This window comes from Toxorhynchites rutilus, chromosome 2, assembly GCF_029784135.1.
Source record: "Toxorhynchites rutilus septentrionalis strain SRP chromosome 2, ASM2978413v1, whole genome shotgun sequence".
NCBI classification, from domain to species: Eukaryota; Metazoa; Arthropoda; class Insecta; order Diptera; family Culicidae; genus Toxorhynchites; species Toxorhynchites rutilus.
In genome coordinates this window covers 115,421,985-115,438,292 of record NC_073745.1, presented here as the reverse complement: position 1 = coordinate 115,438,292, position 16,308 = coordinate 115,421,985, and positions in this window count along the sequence as shown.

Below are 16,308 nucleotides of genomic sequence, written 5' to 3'. Positions count from 1 at the left end.
GGCAAATTATTTTGGAGTCTGGCTAGAAGGGGCTATCCCACCACCCAATCTACTTCAACTATACAACTTCAAGTCCTTGAAAACTTTACTCAAGCGCAAGAACTACGACTATATGGATAACATATAAAAAACCTTGAACAGTTTTCTACGAGAAAACAAACATATCCAGGGATGATAGAATTTTTGAGGTCCGTGAAAGATAGCGCAAGATTGTGGAACAAAACTGTGCATATAAAATTTGATATATGTATGTCTGCCTATAAAAATGATTGTTTTATTTTCCCAAAAATCGGCACGCACCCTCCGGACAACCCAATATGGTCTATCCTGATTTCTTCCTGAATATTATTTCCATTCTTCCTGATTTTTGAAAATTTTAGTTGGTAGCCCTGGTCATCGCCATTGCTATTCACACCGTAATCATCCCACTGCACACGTTTACCAGTGCGAAATAGAGGAGATGTGTCTGAAACGCGTCTGTCGGGCAATATGATCCGCCTGATTTTCTTGTAAACCAGCAAGAACAGAAATGCAATGGTTCTAGGTAATCGTTCTAGTCAATGATAGAATCCCACCATGCGAGTTTCAAATTTGCAACATGCCTTAAAAAAATTTGAAAAATAATTTTCTTTGGAAGCGATTATCGATGTAATGTTCTACATCATTTCTATAAGGTTTTTGTAGCTTGAAACCGATTCAGAGGCGATAACTGTAAGTCATATTTATTGAGTCGAGTTCCCAGTGGATATCTCAGATGAAGAAAATGGTAAGAAAGGATTCATTACCTTCTGAATTTGATATTGTCCGCATTAGCTAAACATCGGACAATACAGCATACCCTCGATCAGGGCAATTTGCTCGCTTTCGGCCGGAGAACATTCTCACGAGAGAAATCGCTGATATGTGAGCGATGCCAGATGATTTTTTTAAATATCTCTGCATGACACGAATAAATGTCTTCAAATGTAATCATAATGAACAAAAACGAGCAAACCATCACGATATTTCTAAATCACATACTTTGAAATGACCTCAGTAAGTTTTCACAAAATTAAATATCTTCAAAACGAAAACATGTCTTCACATCCGGTATCTATATTATGTGCTCAGAGAATGTAGGAAAAAAAGAGCGCGGACTGGAGAAATAATGTACGAATAGGGTAACACGGGGTGATTTGGTCATATGGGGTGATTTGGACCACCCCTTTATCTAAAAAATTACGGCTCAACTTGGATTTTTTATAATGTCATTTCCTTCTATTGTTGAACCGTATGTACCTAAAGTAAAAAAAACTTTGGTAAAACTTCACAAGTAGAGGGAAACGGTAGCATAAACACAGCAAGCACTTTGATCGTCAAAAAATGTGAGTTTTCCGATAGTGGTTTTAAGATTTTCCCCGCTAATTAAACAAACTTTTCGTGTATTGTGCAGTACAGTTCTGTTCGTCTAAGGTAGAGGAACAATTTGATGCAGCTGTAAGTTTGATAACAATAAATGAAATTAATTGCATTTTAATTTTTACGTGTTGTGTGTGGTGACATGGACACGTTTCTGTGGGGTGAATTGGTCCTACAGGTATGAGACTTTTCTTTACTTTACAAATTTACTTTACAAAAATAGGATGGACAGACAACGTTGGAAGAAGGAGGAGCTTGAAAGAGCAACGCAGGCCATCGAGAACGGATTTTCTTTGACCAAGCATCAAAAGTGTTTGAAAATGCTCGACCAACAGTGAAAAGATTCATGCAGAATTCGAGATGGTGTCAATCCAACTTTTCTGGTCTGGAATCTGGCCAAGACACCTGGTATCGATCCCAAAACATTGTTACTGATTGTAACATTATTCCAAAATACTTTACATTTTTTTTTCCTGTTGGGTACATTTTCCACTACGACCAGTTATTTCATCTATTCTGGCGGACCCCTATTTGTTGTAAGCCTTATCAGGGTGTCGTATCGCTATTAGTTGGAGTGATTTCCACTTGCTGACTGTAGCATGATCCCAATAAGGTATTATAGCACGAATGAACTTTATTGCCTCATTGGGGGAAGCTATCCAAACATCTGCAGGTTGCATTAAACCTTTATCAAAGAAATTGCGCCTTCTATGAAAAAGTGCTTCGCAATTGCATAATAAATGTTCCGAGCTTTCACTTTCTAGGTTACAGAAACGAAAGGTATCATCTTCTAATTTACCTAGTTTCTTTAGGTGGTATTTGCTTGGACAATGTCCTGTCACTAGGCCAGTGAAAGTGCATAGGTCTTTTTTTGTTAGGCTGAGAAGTCTTTCAGTTACTTTTTTACTTGGTGATATAAATGATTTAGCCTGTCGAGCTACTGTACTATGTGCCCAGATGCCATCAATCTTTGATTTTTCCCAGTTCTTTAATTCCATTTTGAGGGTACATTCAGGGGCCCCACAAAATGGTTCTGGTCCTAGGAATGGTTTCGATGATCCACATCTAGCTAACAAATCTGCTTTTTCATTACCTTCAACTCCACAGTGCCCTGGAACCCAGAATAGGTTGCTTTCAATGCAGCTTGACTGTCAGAAAAAATGCATATGTTTGCATGTCTATAATCGCGCCTTAGACAAATTGTTGCACATTCAATAATTGCCTGCACTTCTGCCTGAAATACAGTTGGCCACTTGCCCATTGAAATTGATATGTTCACTCCAGGGCCGGTTATTCCAGCCCCGGCTCTTTCGTTTAATCTGGAACCATCAATGTAGAAAATTATAGAAAATACTTTACATAAACATAAGTATGTTTTTTTTCGATGAAACACACACTAGACCAAATCACCTCACAGACGGTCCAAATCACCCCGCATCGAATTTTAATGTCCAGGAATCATCTCTTTTATTTTATGATATATTTGGTAGTTTGAAGCTTGGTGTAATGATTAAACATTATTGATTGAGAGAAAACAAGTGTAGCTCAGTATAAAATGTGACATTTTTGATTTAGACCGTATTGGTTTGGAAATATTAAGCGATTTGCTTAGGTGGTCCAAATTCCCCCCTTTTCCCCTACTGGGAGAACACCCTCACCGGAGAAACGGTTTCTTCTCTTCGCTGGTGGGCATGAAGTGAATAGATTGATGGAATCTCTGATTCATACAAGATATTTCTCTGAGCTTTATAGTCTCTGAGAGAAACAGCTTATGAGCATATTCTACTCCTGGTGGGCCATTTAACACCGTTTGATTGGAAAATATAAAATTTGGGCGCCTTCCAAATAAAATTCGTCGCACTTTGTTTATTCCGTATCTAAAATACCGAACGATTACAGATGACTGAGGGTTAACTAATCTACGTACTGACATAGGGGCTGTCCACATACCACGTGGACAACTTTAGGGGTGGTAGGGGGTACGAAAATGTCCACGCTTGTTCACGGTGAGGGGGGTGGGGGTACAGATTATGTCCACGTGGACACATTTTTTTTTTAAATACATTCATATCTGTTTTTAAAAATAAATTTTCAAGAATCTCTAAACTTTCCGCCCATTTTGAGTACTCCATATTTATCCATAAAATGGTGGTTATGTCGAATATTTTTCCATATCATCGAATTTCTGAAATATGTATTCTGCATGAAACTCACATAAACGGTGAGCGATCAAGCTTCTATTGGTAGTAGATGATCATTGTTTTCAACTTCTAAGCTACGTCATATTTGAGTATAAACTGATCTCTGTGTTATAGGTCCAGGTCTACGTGAGAGTAAATTTGACATGGTGGACTACTGATACGTTTCTATCTGCAGAGTACATGTGGGATGTTGATAACATGATGAAATGAACGGAATATTTAGAGGATTTTTCAAATAATTTGAGAAGGACTTAGCGAAACGAGTGCTATACAAAATTTTATAATACCTACTCAAAAACAGAGTTCATGCGCAGAACTCTGTACTGAAAGAAGCAGATTCAGGCCACCTTTTCTGATGGGCAGTACCCTCGTTCCCAAATGTTTCCCGAATTTAGCATACATTTTCCGACGTTATCTTTTAAACAGCTGCGTTAGGTGTGCTCAGCACCGGAGAGCAATTTTTTAAGGATCACTTTGTCCTACGAAAGATTAGGATGTTACATGTGAGATTTCTGTTAATTAGCAAATGTTATTTGTGTTTTTTTTTTCAAAAAGGCTTTGAATCCGGGATTAGATTACAACATCTACACCATAGCCAAGAGGAAAATCCTATTAATACGATCAATGTTATGGTCGAAGTCACAAGCGATAAGTCTTCCTGCTTTATAGTTGTAATTATACTTGACAAATCTACGTTCTATGGAATTAAACGCATTGAAAATATTTTTCTTCAAATTGGAGCATTTTAGGCACTATTAACTATTGTTTCTTTTGTTCTAATTTTCGCTTCTATATCAGAACTGGTATCTCGCAGTCAAAGTTCAGTGAAGAAGTATGCCTAAATTCAGTTGTTTCTTCATTTGAATGCTTTCGATACATTTTTTTAAATATTACATCGATTAGCTTCAAATAAAACTACATTCAATTGCACTAAATAATTACAGAAGCTTCAGAAAAACTCTTTTCGACACTCGTTTCTCGGAGATTTTCTGCAGGTGAATGATTTTATTACCAAATAATTTTTTTCAGATGTTATTTCATGCTTGACTGTAGCATTTTTTGCTTGATTGCGTAATTTTACTGTTGTACAGTCCTTTGAAGTCACCGAAGAAATGTTTGTAATTTCAGTAGGATTTTTCAGAGTGCAACCCTAATGTCGGATGGAATCAATGGCGGTTTTGTGTTTGCTTTGGAAACAATCTCCACGTTCAAATCATTAAAAAAGCAAATATGTATTTGTCGTTGATTCTTTCGAATGTTCTCGAAAACCGATTTTGAAGGATTAGTATTTTTGGGCAGTTATCATACTGGGATTATAACATAAATGATAGAACAGATTTCCATACGCATTAGAACAAATGGGATGAAAAAAGAACGAATTTTTGTTTTAGTAACTTTAACCCACCATTTCATACAATTGCCATAACCGAGCGTTTCTTGAAGCCAACGATTCCACATATTTTTAAACTCTCAGATATATTGGTAGTAAGTGGTGTAATAAATACTACATAAATGAAAGAATCAAAAAATAAATAACAACCGTTAGTACTAATAAAGCCCATTGGCATTATTTTTTTCAATTTAAGATTATCATCAGAGCAAAACGATGTCAATATTGCAGACCCCCAAAGTAAAGCAGTTTTCGTTGCATCGAAAGAAAGAGAATTGTCTAGTGTCATTTTGCCTCATAAGAACTCTAGAAATCATCTGGATATTCAATGCAGAATGGTTGCTGGGAATTTGTTAATAAAACATATTTTCAAAGCGCTCTTAGTCGATATATGGAATGGAACACGTCCTCTGAAAGTTTTCCCAACGATGACGGGAAAGGTTTTGTATTAAGCTGATAACGATAATCAAGTTGAGATACTGTAGCTGGACGAAGTACAGTTGAGAAGCTTTTGAACTTTTGCCTACTTAATTTTTTGAGTATGTGATTTGCGGAGACGAATGAATCGAAAGATTTTTAGTCTCCATTAACAAAAAAAGAACATGTTTTTTTCTTGAATTATTTTTTATCATTCAAAAACACCAAATACAAAATAAGACTAATTTAAAATTGAATACCGTTTTGTCTCAAATTCCGAACACTTCTTTTTTAAATGTAAATTTACTGAACTTTAATATTTTCAATAATTGAATAATAAATACCCTGATATTCTTTGTGGTGTAGGCTTCATTTTAACATCATTCACAGGTATCGATACTGTATATAATTTAAAATACTAAGCATTTGCAAAAAAGTGACTGTCAAAACCAACGATAAAATGTTTGCGTTAGCAAATTCGGAATTCGATTCAAGTTCCGCAGCACAATATCCAAATTTTTGGGAATGTTATATTTTTCCTAAGAATAATAGCTAATTCGCTTTGATTTGATATATCGATCATCTGAATCGGTCTAGTAGCTCAAAAGTTATGATTAAAAAAAAAATGCATTTTGGGTTTTCGGAATTTGAGACAAATGTAATCAAACATAGTTTTAGTTTTTCACCATGAATATGAATTTGTAAATTAATTTTTATGGTAGCCAAATGAAAGAAAAGGCTCTATTGTATCCAAAAACCACATTAATTTCGCGAAAAAGTACAATTTTGAAGAATGAGACACTGTTTAATGACCAAAAAAATTAAGTGTTCGGAATTTGAGACAAAACGGTATAGGCACAATGCAATTATTTCCTTTTTTCAATTGAAATACATGGAAGAATGTCCACGTGGACAACAGGGGAGGGGTATAGTCAATGTCCACGCTTGTCCACGGAGGGGGAGGGGGAGTCTAAAATCGTGCTTTTTCTGTCCACGTGGAATGTGGACAGCCCCATAGAGAGAGCACGGTCAAGATAAATTCATTCTCGCTTAGGGGGTGCGTATTACACACTTCTCCTATACTGTGAGTGAGAGCGTGAGAACGAGCACCGAACTGACAAGTACAGCGATGCCTGCGATCATCCGATCGAGCAGCAGTCATTATCGTATTAATCGCACTGATGTGCACTAAAAAGTAATAATTATTATTGTTATTGTTATTTTTTTATTAGGTTATAGAAATTATTTCAATTTTTTGTATTTATCAGCTATATGAATGATTACAGAAGGGCGGGGGTATTTTAACATATTAAGTACCGCACTTTTTGGAACAAACTTGTACGCTTCATTTGTTCGGATAGCAAGAATGAGAATGTTTTCTCCGGTGTGGAAACAAGGAGAGAGAAATAACGTGAGAGCATAGAGAGAAATATCTCTAAATTGTTTCTGTTCGAACCAGGGTTGCCAAATGTCTATCACAATAATCCGGAAGCATGAGAAATAAAAATTGGAAAATTAGGAAACATTAGCAGCAGTATCAGCTAATGAGAATGAGAAAAATAAGCTATTTTAGAATATCTCTTCGGCAGATACATGCCACTAGTTCAATTGAACGTCGGTCTCTAGAGTAAACTTAAAAGAAACGGTCGCTGAATTTCAACTATCCCAAAACGGGAATATAACAACCCCCTTTCGGTTGCTCCGGTAAGTCGCTTAACCCTTTCGCTACGAGCGTCGTTTATAGACGACATCCACGCGACGACCTGTGTGTACGAGTGTCGTCTTTAGACGACATGAAAGTGATACTGCACATCGTTCACACCAGCGCGATGTGCATCCTTTCGACACAGTGCTCCGTACAGCGGTAGCGCTTCGACGGAGCACACTGCCGTATTGAAAGGGTTAAGCGAGTTCCCGCATCAGAAGATTTATCTTCCGAAGAATGGTCCGCAAACCTCTGCACTCATCCCCCTAACCCACCCGTTTTCACTCAACCCTCAACTTCGTCTTCCCCATCAGTTGTTTCCCCTCCCGTGTCAAGGTCTATCTAGAAGATGCACCTGGAACTGGCTCGTGGGTTGTTTTCTTACGACCCAAATCAAATGAAAAATCTCTCAATGTCATACAGATCATGAAATGCCTGGAAAGATATTATTCCTCCGTAGTCGAAATTTCCTAGGTTAGAGCGAACAAACTGCATGACGTCGTGGCTGATCGGAAGCAAGCTAACGATAGTGTTGTCGACAAGCGGTTTCTATTAGAATATCTTCCCATTACGTAGAAATTTCGGGGGTTATAACCGAAGCGGTTCTGACGTGTGAATTAATTGAAAAAGGAATCGGCAAGTTCAAAAAGCGTCCCTCGGTGGAGATCAAGATCTTGGACTGTCGTGGGTAAACTGAGACTACCGGTGCGACTCTTCGTGTCAAAGCCCATGACTTGCTTCCATAAGTCCATAAGAGATACTTTTGCAGCAAACATGGCCCCTCCTTGCAATGATTATCTCTCCCAATGTCTAATTGCAAAAGAGCAGTCGTAGATATCACTGTTTTCCAGTGGGATTTTCGTAGTCTTCTCCCGAGAATGGATACATTTTAAATTTTTAATTCATAACATTAATTGTGATGTTTTTGCTCTGTCCGAAACATGACATCCTTCCCAAAATGATCTCTCTTTCCACGATTTTAATATTATACGCTAGGATCTTTATGACCTATACGGAACCGTGCCATCTGATATCAATGAGTGCCACTCATTTTTAGAATTGACCTTCCAACTATTAGAGGGATCGAAGCTGTTGCTTGTCATGCAAACATCAGAGGAAGAGTCCTCTGTATTGTCAGCTTGTCTTAGCCTCCGAAAGTTATAGTTAGCCGCAAGCAACTTGCTGACATGTGCTCACTCTTTCCTGAGCCACGGTTGATCTTGAAAGACTTCAACTACCATGGGGGGGGGTTGTTAACAGAACGACGACAACCGTTCATTGTTGATATATGATCTTTGTAACAACTTCAAAAAAAGGGGAAAGGGAAATTGTTGGTGAAAATGATCTTGTTTAGCCATAATCGATAGGTTGATAGAAAATCAGCTACTCTCAAGAACATAATATGGGTAGTGTTCGGACTGCAACGGTCGAGGAAAAAACTTCTCTGTAGTATATTTGCGGTCAAAGCTAAAAAATAATTATTTTTTAATTCATTTTCATTAATTATCATCTAACTTACATTTTTAGTTTTATCTCTGAGACTTATTTTATCTTCCCCGGTATGAGTTCAAATTGCCTTTGGGCATATACGGTTACCCGAACACGGTCCCGCGGCTGTCGCCGCAACTTCAAGAAACCAATGGGAAAAGTTCTGGGAGCTACGCGTGTATTCAACAGAGCGAAAATCACTTGAATGAATTGACGTTTTTTAATTTCGCCTATCTGGACTGCTAATCGGGGTGAGTAAAGGAATGTTATACAGTTTACTAGGTTTTGCGCGTTCTAGGTTCAAACAGATAGATTTAAGAATTTCGTGTAATCATTAACAGTGTTACAATCTCCTTATATCCCATCCTATTCCTGAAGAAAATATGTCACTCTTTTAAACTCGAGTGGACCGCGAGTATTTGATTCTCTACCTTAATAACCATAGAATTTGAGGGAAAAAAATATATGAGTAATAATATAATTAAGAGTTTGGATCCTCAAAACCAATGGAAGCCTGAGCCTGTAAAAATAAACGAATAAACGACATAATATACAATTATCAATTCCTTCCAACATTCAGGTTTTCTTACTATGAGCATGTTCATGCGTCCAATCGCAGAACTGTTCATTGATTGATCTTTTATTCGACCCCGTTGAATTTACTTTTTACTATAAAATTCCTAGTATTTCTAACAAAACTCATCATTATAATATTAGATTATTTTCGGACACAATTTTCTTTCAAGATTTTTCAACCACTTGCAAATAACATGTTCCTCCATTACATGGAATAAATGTTTTATACAGAAAATATGATATAATAAAAACAGCCCTAAATCGAACAATTCCTTCCTCGAGTTCTGCTCTTATCAACACATCCGGCGATCTTTTTTTTTGGTATAACGGGTGTTAATTAAAAAAAATTTTCAATACCTTTCAGTAACTCAAATAAAGAGCGTAAAATTTTCTTTCTCCAAGAAAATTGCTCTTTGGGCTCCCTAGAAACAGTAGGCGTGTTTGGTTTTGCTAGTTTGAATTTAGTCAAAGCAAAGATGGCGTCGAAACAGCACGTGCTCCGCGAACGCATTGTACGGTTCTACGAAACGCATTTCCAGCAAGGAAAAAAGTTCACGGTGGCACATTTTAAGGAAAAAAATGTACCTGTCAGTACGGTATATCGTATCCTGGGTTCCCTAAACGTAGAGCGGAAGGTCGGAAGTGGTCGTCCGGTGACGATAATGACGAAGCAGAGAAGACATCGTTAAAGAAGCTATTTGACAACAATGACGCAACCAGCCTGCGTGACGCCGGTCGGAAATATGGCTGCTCCCACGTATTGAACCATCGGACCCTCAAGATGGAAGGAATCATCTGCAGGAAGAAGACGAGATCGCCGGAGTACACGGAGGAGCAGATTGAGACGGTTAAATCACAGTGTCGGTGGATGACCAAAAAATACCGCGGGACGTCTTTCTTTCTGGACGACGAAAGCTATTTTCCGCTGTCCAAAACGCATATTCCAGGAAATGATAATTACTACTCCAGCCACAAGTCATCCACACCGCCTGAAGTGAAATACAAGTTCAAGCACAAGTTTGAAAAAAAGGATATGTTGTACATCGCCATTTCCGACCGGGGCATTTCAAAGCCTTGGTTTAAGCCGAGCGGTCTGGCAATCAACCAACAAATCTATCGAGAAGAGTGCCTCGATAAAATCCTGCTGCCGTTCCTGAACGAGCATCACGCGGATGGGAAGTACGTCTTCTGGCCGGACAAGGCGTCTTCCCATTAGGCCAAGAAGACGCTGGCGTATCTTGAGGAGAAAAAGTGCCGCCCAATAGAGGATTTCTTTGGCTCACTCAGTGCCTTAGTGTATAAAAACAATTGGAGGGCCAAGGACACGAAGCAACTGACTACAAGAATCCGGAATTGTATCCGGAAAATGGACGTAAGTGCCGTACAACGTTCTTGTAAGAGCATCGCGACAAAGTTGCGTCGAACAGCAGACTACGGCCCTTACTCAAACATTTACTGACATTTTTTTTGAAGAAAATACATTATGTTATTAATAAAAAATACTGAAATCGATGAAAAAAAAAATTTTTATATGTGATTGAAAAAATTCACATTTTTTAATTAACACCCGTTAGATAAGAGAAGATATAGGAGTGCGTTTCATCACATTGAAATCCATTTCCAGTTTCGAACAAAGATCAATGTTCGCTAGCGCAAATGGACTAACAGCACTTGTCAGTATGTAATTGTAGAACATATGGGAATTTAATTTTCCGAATTTTCCCTTTTTCCGTCAGAGTTTTCCAATTTTCAATTGTCATGTTTGGTTGGAATTTATTTGATTGAAATATGTGTAATATTTCTATGGGACCCCCTCTCCATTCCAGAGGAGGTAGGTGTGTCATACCATTATGGAAACATTTCTCATACCCAAAACCCTCACATCCCAAATTGTGCTTGATTAGCTTTCGAGTTATTCAGAAATTTGTGTTTCATTTGTATGACAGCTCACCCTTAGAGAGCGGGAGGAGTATCTAAGCACCATAGAAACATTTATTGCACCCTAAAACCTCCAAATGCCAAATTTGGTTTCATTTGCTTGATTAATTCTCGAGTAATGCAGGAATTTGTGTTTCATTTGTATGGCCCTTAGAAAGGGGGGTGGAGAGTCTAACTACCATAGAAACATTCATTGCACCCTAAACCTCAATATGCCTAATTTGGTTTGATTTGCTTGAATAATTCTCGAGTAATGCAGGAATTTTTGTTTCATTTGTATGGCAGCCCCCCTTTAGAGAGGGAGGTGGAGAGTCTAACCACCATAGAAACATTTATTGCACCCTAAAACATCAATATGCCTAGTTTGGTTTCGTTTGCTTGAATAATTCTCGAGTAATGCATAAATTTATGTTTCATTTGTATGGCAGCCCCCCCTTAGAGAGGGGGGAGGGGTCTCAAACCATCACGAAAACCTTCCCCGGCCCCAAAAACCCCTACATACCAATTTTCATGTTGATCGGTTCAGTAGTTTCCGAGTCCATAAGAATCAGACAGACAGACCGACAGACAGATAGAAATCCATTTTTATATATATAGATTGCTGTCGTCAAAGAAAGCTCTTATCAATTGAAAGGAGAGGAGATGACTAGTTTTCCTGTTTTCCGGCATTTTTTTGGCTCAGTGTTTGAGCTGTTAATGAACACAGAAAAAGCATTCGTTTGTCACATGACTAGAACAATACTGAAATTGATAAGTATGAATTGATAAAAGAATGCTAAAAATCAATAAAATACACCATGACACGTCTCCTTCCAGTACATTCTGTAAAAGACTATAAGTTAATCGTATTCATTGAAGTGAAACACTCCCTCCCTCTTTCGCAGCGGATTCACTCAAACATGAAGCACCAACAAACGAACGCAAACCAATCCAATGAGTTCAATCCCTTTGCTCCGTCGAAAACAAATAAGTTCCATATTATGCATTTAATGTAAAAATAACACCCCACGAGTGTTCCCCTAGTGATTCCGAGTACCATACAGCATACCAGTTGAGGTTACCTTGTCCGCACCCGCTTTCCCACTGTCCCGCAAGCATAATGTCAGCATGGGTTGGGCAGCAAGCAAGGTAATTTGCATCGCAAGCTATTAACATTATGTACTGCATGATACAGTCCGGAGGGTGCGATTCGACGAGGGATTGGAAATTGATGCAGGGAGAGTTTAGCAGGGTGGTTGCCTTCCAGGAAGGACGTGCAATCAGCTTCCCCAGGGAGAAAACCATACGCTGTATGGTTTGTTTGGCATGTTAAACTGTGAAGGGTGGGTGTTTCCCCATTCAATTTTCCGAAACGAAATTTGTAAACATAGAATACGAATTTATTTCAATTAGTCATTAAAAGTGGGTATCATTAGTTGTCAATCACTTTGATGCAGATAATAAAAGTTTATAACAGCAAGCCACTGAATAATTGAGTTAATTTAACAGTTTTCGACTACTGCCTCCCCGTGATTCAAGACAATGATCTTCGTTCGATGCTTCATCCCGATTAGAAATACGACTACGAGTGAATCGTCGTTCTGTTTTGTCTAGTTTTTGTTGTTCGGAACAAGATGCAACCCCTTCTCGTAGTTTAGTATGACGCACACGCTCACTCCGGCGCTACATATCATCCCACGAAACAGCCAACCACTTGTTTCATGACGTGATGAGGGGACGTAAAGCAAAACACCCCTTCTGCTGCAGGTCGTTTTGTGCCATTATCGATACACTTGCCCCCCATGAAATATGATACTCTGCTCGTACACACCAAGGGTACAAGAAGCGTTTATTTTGCTTAGTCCTCCCTCTTCGGGATGTGTTGTCTTGGAAAGAATTTATGTTCGTTATACAACAAATATGTTGGTCTCCCAGAGAATTGGAATGACATAAAAACACATTAAAAATAAATAATGATGATAATAATAATTTTTAAATCAAAAACTTTAATCGTGAAAAAACCAATTTTTGATTTTGCGTTTCACCACCGTTTCAAATGCAGGGTGTGGCTTTTAAATTACTAGGCTGATGCTGTTAAAAATTTGTTGATTCCTGATTTGATTTCTTGTTATCAAATTCAACATATATCCTTCTTGCATCACAAAAACGTACTATGCAATTACGGATGAGAGTGAGCTGTGAGACGAAATAGTCAACTATTGATTTTTATAATTATGTTGAATTAAATTATATTTGAACTACCATATAATATTGAAGAATTTTCAAAAGAGGAAAAATATTTCGGTTTGCAAGTAATCGTAGAATGTGTAATGCAGTAATGTACAAAATAGGTAACTCATTTGTAAGAGAACATAGTGGAATCATAGTGATGGAATGAGCTTCCAATATTTATTTCAGCCCAACGAAAATCCGATTTTGGTCCCTTAAAAAATTGGAATAGCTGATTTTTCCAAATTTTCCTGAAATCAAACTTTTTTGTTAGAAAATCATTACCCGAAAGGTTAAAATTGTATGGTGTGTTCATAACGGACAGATATAGGAATTAAATATTTGGGCGTAACCAAGCAGTCCTATAGGACAAGATTTCATTTAGCAAAACTTCCCAGGTCACCATGAGATTTTGAATGCTCATAACTCGATCATTTCTAGAAGGATCACATATATACTTGCATAAATCCAGTAAAAATATAATCATTAGAAAAATTTTGGAAATTACAAGAAAGCAATTTTGTTTGGAAAAAAAACTGAACAATTTAAAAATTTAAAGCATTATTCAAACGGAAACGTCATGTTCTGATCAGTTCATTGTTTCGAGCAATTTGCGCTCCTCCAGCCATGCATTTAACATAGCGGCGAGGCGTGCTCCAACAAACGCGAAACCAATAGATGTCATTTGTGATTTCGATTTTAGTATCACTCTAACTAGCGAGCTGTCAACATCGTATTATGTTCTGGCTGAGAGTCAATTTTTCAAATTTGATTTTTTTAATATAAATTCGTTTATTTTTACAGGCTCAATAACATATGTAGTATCTAAATTGGATTTGGCTACAAGATACACCTCGCACCACCAAACAACATGCTTGATGTCGCGATAGCCTTGGCCACAAACGCAGAGATTGTCGTCGGCAATATGGATACGAAGACCGATGACTTCACTCGTCTATCCCTAAGGTTAGCCTCAAACCGTGGTTCAAAAGTCTGGGATTGAGTCGGGACGTTATTCGCATCTTCTACCGAACCATGTACAATCACCGTTCGTTACGGTAACATTTATTGTTCCCTAAAACTTCCACATGCCAAATTTGGTTCCGTTTGCTTGATTAGTTCTCAAGTTATGCAGAAATGTGTGCTTCATTTGTATGGCAGTAACCCCCTCATTTATTGCACACTAAAATCTCCACAAACCTGTTTTGGTTTCATTTGCTTTATAAATTCTCAAGTAATGCAGAAATTTGAAAACTATCCACTCGCTTCCTCCCCGACGCAACGAGCAATCTTTTTGCCTAAATTCGGGAGTTAGCTCATAATGTGAGTTGATGCGTAAAATGGAGAGGCGATCGTACCGTCGTCGAGTATAGACGTGATTTTTTTGCTCCGCGTTTATTTTTATTTTTTTTTCGTCGTTCGTCATGGTTAATCGTGTTTCGGCTGAACTTGTTATAGTGTTAATTTGTGATCGTAAATTGTAGGTTATTCAGAAATTTGAAAATCGGTAACAAATCGTGGAAATCGGAAAAGCTGAAAATACGTTGTTTTTCTCTGAAATAATGTTTCATTTTCATAAAAAGAAAAATGTGCGCGTCTTCTTGTCGGTTCATTCTAGTTTCCGTCTGTGTTTTTGTGATGCGGCTTAGATTTTGTAGGAGAATATGATGGTGATGAGAGGAAGAATGTTTCGACAGAAGTCAATTTATAATTTTAATTTTTATGACGAATTCCTTTGAATGCATGTTGTGCTAACGGCAGAAAAGTTTAGCGTCATATTCGTTCGTCTTGTTCGTCGTCCTGCGCGTGTGTCATAAAAGTGCTCTCTGAAGTGTAGACAACACTTGATCAACACGAATGCATATAATAAACAGCAGTGATATTATCACCAAGAAGAGGAGCAGTCCGCGGCCCAAAATTCTAACAAGATTCTAATAATGTGATAGTAGTGGTAGAGCGTTTTTATTTTGGTACGACAGCGAGAGAAATTGTGGTAGTAAGAGTGGGGTATCGGTGTGGAGAGTTTTTCGTTAGCCATTTAAGGGAGAGTGAGTGGAAGCGGTTGAAGGAAATATAGTCTCCTACGATACGTCATCATCGCATTCGTTCACCAGAGACTTTTTTCTATCCCTCTCTCTTTTTTTCACATGTATTTGTGGTTGAGCAGAGGGAGGTGATTGTTTTCTCAGCTTAGATATTTACGCTTTGTATAAATCACAGCGCTGCTCTCTCTAAAATGAATCTCATGGCTCAAACAAAGACATCTAGAGATGCTCATGTTGAAAGGTATTATGTAACTTATAACATAAAAATTTGAATGACTATAAACACGTAAAGTAAATTTGTGAATAATTTGATCCATTCATTACAACGCATATCAGTATAAGTGGGGTGAGACATGTTTTCCTTGGAACTTGTTTTTTTTTCACCTGACGACATATTTGTTTCGGGATCTGTGCGGCCGATTCAACTAAATTTTCTTCAGCGGGTGGCGCTTATTCGATGTATTTTTTTTTATGGAGTTTGAGAAAATGTACGTGCAATTTTAGAGGCTTTTCTCGGTTTTTCTCAAATTTCTCAAAAATAACTTGATTGCAGCGTACGTGCAATGAATAACATAATATATGGCCTCGATTGATTTTTGGGATTCCAAAGATAACTCTAGCCATTCGCGATAGAAAGTAGGAGCGATAATTGATAGAATATATGAATTTCTCTCTATTACCTTCTCAGGTTTCTCAAAAATAACCAGGAGAATTATTTCGATGATACTTTTCATTATAAATAATAGAATATCTAGATTCATCCCGGCAAGGTTTCCCAAATATAACACACCGTCATAGCGATTGGATTTAGGTAGAAAGCGCGTGCGATAAATAAATCTTTTTCTTGAATAACGTTCCTAGAGGAACTTTGTCGTCTCAACGTAGTGTTACTTCCGTCATTTTTATTAGTACTTAGTTGAGATTTCTATGCCGAATAACACG